Here is a 4,965-nt window from a genome sequence, read left to right as displayed (position 1 = left end):
AAAAAAAAAAAAAAAAGAGTAACAAGTTATAGAGAATTCGGATTTTATTCTAGATGTTTTGAGGAATGATCGAAAGGAGTTTTTTGGGCTTTTTTGAGACGGAGTTTCGCTCTTGTTGCTCAAGAGGCTGGAGTGCAGTGGCGCAATCTTGGGTCACTGCAACCTCCGCCTCCCGGGTTCAAGCGATTCTCCTGCCTCAGCCTCCTGAGTAGATGGGATTACAGCCATCCACCACCACGCGCGACTTTTTTTTTTTTTTTTTTTTTTGTAGAGCTTGGGGGTGGAGGGGGGAAAAATCTCACCATGTTGGCTAGGCTGGTCTTGAACTCCTGACCTCAAATGATCCACCTGCCTCGCCTCCCAACCTGGAATTACGGGCGTGAGTCACCGTGCCGGGCCAATCGAAGGGTGTTAAGCAGAGAATGACCTGCTAATTTGTCTTAATACGATTACTCTGCTGTGAGGCGACTAGACTCGAGCAGCGAAGAAAGGCAGCAAGAATACTTTTGCGTTCATTTAGACAAGATGAAATTGCCTGGTACGGAGAGAAACATATCGATAGAAATTTTGAAGATAGGAGAGACATGATTGGCTGATAGATTAAATGTGGGGTTTTGGTTTAAATAAGATGTTAAGATAGTTTCTTGAGTGGGGAAGCACTAAATTCAGATTTCCGGTTTGGGCTTTGCGAAGCTTGCTTTGTCTATTAGACGTGATAATTCAATTGTGTAGATCGGACAGTATTTCAGGTTTGAAGCTTGAGGGGTTAAATCTCGGCTGGTGTTACCAATTTGAGTTTTGATTGTTTTCATGGGGAAACTCTTGACAGGTTCGTCAGCGTGGAAATGGTCAAACGATAAGACCTTGGTACCGCAAGCTGCTATTGAGATGTTAGGAAGAATGAGTTAGAGTGCCTTTTCTTGTGCCATACACTCTTCAGAGCTCTGCGAATATAGCAGTGAAAAATAACATTTTTATGTACTGCATATATATGTGTGTGTTGGTAGAAAGCAAAAACGCTAGATAATAAATGGAGTACAATTTTAGCTGTGAAACCATTTGTGGTGTGGATGCAGAAAATCTGGATGGGTACAGAGTTCTCCATGTTTCACTTCAGACATTTGAAAATACACAGTTTGCATTTGACAGGTCAAATACTTGTTATTTTTAAGAAAACCGATAAAATAATCATTAAAACCGAAAAGGCAGTTTTGCTTGTAAGTAAGCTCCTTAGTCCTCTTTAGAGCTATGAAATATGTCTGTTTTACTTTTCCCAAACTTTTTGGAATCTTATCTGAATTCTCAGGTAGATTTCTGCATAGCTCCAAATTCTCTTAGGCAATGTGATCTGTCAGTCTATCTATGAATTTCACTGTTAATTGATAGTACTGTCCTGAACTGGATGTTAAGAGGAGCAACTCTGCAGTCTACTGGTTGTCTCCCATTGGAGGCAGGAATTGACTTAGCAATGGTCTGATTTGTAGACTTGGATCTAACCATGTCTTGATATATTACTGATTTCTATTAATGAAAAGTGTCTTCCTACATAAAAATGTCTTTGAGGCCAGACACGGTGGCTCACACTTGGAATCTCAGCACTTTGAGAGGCCGAGATGTTTGGATCACAAGGTCAGGAGTTCGAGACCAGCCTGGCCAATATGGTGAAACCCATCTCTACTAAACATAAAAAAATTAGCTGGGAGTGGTGTCAGGTGCCTGTAGTCCCAGCTACTCAGGAGGCTGAGGCAGGAGAATTGCTTGAATCCAGGAGGTGGGCAGAGGTTGCAGTGAGCCGAGATTGTGCCACTGTACTCCAGCCTGGGCAACAGAGCCAGACTCCATCTCAAAAAGAAAAAAATAGTCTTTGAGTATTCAGTTGGAGTTTGCAGTGTTGTTTATCTGGAAGTTACTGCTCAGACTAAATTATGGTTTATGTGATCTAGTATTAAAGAAATAACTAGTTAGGCTTGAATATGTTGAGATTGATTATAGTTTGTAATTATTGTAATTAACATTGATAATTTCTGAGTATAATAAACGTTCTGGAACTAGTGATGGCTGCACATTTTTGTGAAAAAAAAACAGTAAAACGTGAATTGTACACTTTAAAGGGCAAATACTAAGATTTATGTAAAATTAATATGTAGTGTGTAATGGTGAATTTTGTCTCCTGAAAAAGTAGACATGCATACAGTTCAAGGTTTTTAGTTTCCTTTCCCATAATCTTTCAAAATGCTGGGGTATAAAATTGTATTGATTACATACAATTCATGCCTTGATGAGAATGCTTTAAGAAGTTTTTTTGAGGTTTTTTTAAATCTCCATTTACAGTGAGGAAAACATTTTATATATAACCCAGTGTACACATACATATTCATATTTTTATTTAAATGTTATTTTGAGACAGGATCTTGCTCTGTCACCCAGGCTGGAGTGCAGTGGCAGGATCTTGGCTCACTTCAGCCTTGGCCTCCTGGGTCAAGTGATCCTCCCACCTCAGCCTCCCAAGTAGCTGGGACTACAGGTTCCAGCCACCATGCCTAGCTAATTAAAAAATTTTTTTAGAGACATAGTCTCGCTATGTTTCCTAGGCTGATCTCAAACTCCTGGCCACAAGGTGCTGGGATTACAGGCATGAGGTACACTGTTCTGCCCCCTTCGTGTTTAAAGCGATTCAAAAAGAAACACTTCCAAAAATTTATTGTTGATTAACAGGGTAATACGTACATATGGATGGGAGGACATTGTGTAGAGGAACTGTTGTGATTTATTCTAGGATATTATAAAATTCACTCGATTTCCTTGTGTCACATGGCACACAGCATAAGATTTTAGTCTTGCTCATACCAGACTGTCTTTAGCTGTGCTCTTCCATGTGTTAGCCACTAGTACATGTATAACCATTTAACATGGGATATAGCTTAGATGACTGAGGAAGTGAATTTTAATTTATTTGAATTTTAAGGTTATATTGTACAGTGTAACATACCATTTTGTGTCAATTTTCTCAAGGTTTGGAGAAAGATTTTTGATGTTTATGTAAAACCTGAGTACTGAGCAAAATATTTATAGAACACTTTGTTGCAAAAAGTTCTCAAGTTCTGCTCTAAACAACCACTGATCAGCTTGCTTTCTGCCTTTTTTTTTTTTTTTTTTTTTTTTTTCACTCATGAGTTTCACTCATGTTACCCAGGCTGGAGTGCAATGGCGCGTCGGCTCACCGCAACCTCCGCCTCCTGGGTTCAGGCAATTCTCTTGCCTCAGCCTCCTGAGTAGCTGGGATTACAGGCATGTGCCACTACGCCTGGCTAATTTTGTATTTTTAGTAGAGACGGGGTTTCTCCATGTTGGTCGGGCTGGTCTTGAACTCCTGACATCAGGTGATCCACCTGCCTCAGCCTCCCAAAATGCTGGGATTACAGACGTGAGCCACCGCGCCTGGCCTTCTTGATGCATAATTTTTTCTAGAAGTGGAGTGGTCTTTCTTTTTTCTTCTTTATTTTTGAGACGGAGTCTCAATATATCACCCAGGCTGGAGTGCAGTGGCGTTATTTCAGCTCACTGCAACCTCTGCATCCCAGGTTCAAGTGATTCTCCTGCCTCAGCCTCCCAAGTAGCTGGGATAACAGGCTTGTGCCACCACGCCTGGCTAATTTTTGTATTTTTAGTAGTGATGGGGTTTTGCCATGTTGGCCAGGCTGGTTGTGAACTCCTGACCTCAGGTGACCCGCCTGTGTCTCAGCTTCCCAAAGTGCTGGGATTACAGGTGTGAGCCACAGCTTTTTTCACTTAACATAATGCTTCTGAAGCTAACCCAAGAGCTTTTTTGCTCTCAGTGCATGTATGGATTTGTTTCTTTTTGAGCAATTCACATTTTAAGCTAATCTTTTTTATCCTGTATTCAAACAACTTTCATAAAGTTTTGGGAAGTGAAACTTAAAAGTTAGCATCAAATATTTAAACAAAACATGAGGTTGGGTGCTCATACCTATCACCGTAATGCTTTGGGAGGGTGAGGCAGGGTTATTTGAGTCCAGGAGTTGCAGACCAGCCTGGGCAACATGGCAGGGAAAAAACCTAGCTGGGTGCAGTGGTTCCTGCTTGTAGTCCCAGTTACTATAGAAGGCTGAGGTGGGAGGATCACCTGAGCCCGGGTAGGTCACGGCGATTGAGCCTCTGCACTTTAACCTGGACAACAGAGTGAGACCTCATCTCCCAAAAAAAAAAGTCACACAGAAAGTCTCAAGCAATCAATTAAAAATGAAAATTAGGGAAGATACTATACATAAATTTATTTCTATCTGGAATAAAGAAAGCTGCTCTGGGCATATCTGGCATACTGTGGAATGGAATGTGTTTGTACCCTATCACTCAGCTTCAACTGGCCCATGTTGTGTTATATCATCCCCTTGCCTTGTTTTTGAGATGGAGTTTTGCTCTTGTTGCCCAGGCTGGATGGCGCGATCTCCACTGACTGCAACCTTTGAGTCCAGGGTTCAAGTGATTCTCCCGCTTCAGTCTACCAAGTAGCTAGGATTACAGGCATGTGCCATCATGCCCAGCCTTTTTTTTTTTTTTTTTTTTGTATTTTCAGTAGAGGCAGAGTTTCACTATATTGGCCAGGCTAATGTCAAACTCCTGACCTGATGATTCACCCCGTTTGGCCTCCTAAAGTGCTGGGACTACAGGTGTGAGCCACCATGCCTGTCTTCTGGTACTGTTTTGAAGCAAGACCTAGACATTTAATTTCTGATTGTATCTATAAAATAGAAAGACTTAATTAATTTTGAGACAGGAGTGTTGCCCTTGTTGCTTAGTCTGGAGTGCAGTGGCGCCATCTCTGCTCACCGCAACCTCCTCCTGGGTTCAAGTGATTCTCCTGCCTCAGCCTCCTGAGTAGCTGGGATTACAGCATGTACCACACCACACCCGGCTAATATTTTTTTTTTTTTTTTTTTTTTTTTT

General features: G+C 41.4%; 1 protein-coding gene across 3 annotated transcripts in view; it reads left to right on the top strand.

The window, feature by feature from the left end:
- The window catches only part of NOP58 (NOP58 ribonucleoprotein), a 49,215-nt gene that overhangs the window by 894 nt on the left and 43,356 nt on the right, over positions 1-4,965 (top strand). The gene's annotated exons all lie outside the window — the stretch shown is intronic.

The sequence above is a fragment of the Sapajus apella genome, unplaced genomic scaffold (assembly GCF_009761245.1).
Source record: "Sapajus apella isolate SASKATOON/1434 unplaced genomic scaffold, GSC_monkey_1.0 scaffold10, whole genome shotgun sequence".
Lineage (NCBI taxonomy): Eukaryota > Metazoa > Chordata > Mammalia > Primates > Cebidae > Sapajus > Sapajus apella.
Note: the sequence above shows the minus strand (reverse complement) of the source record. Positions and strands in the feature narration are given on the sequence as shown.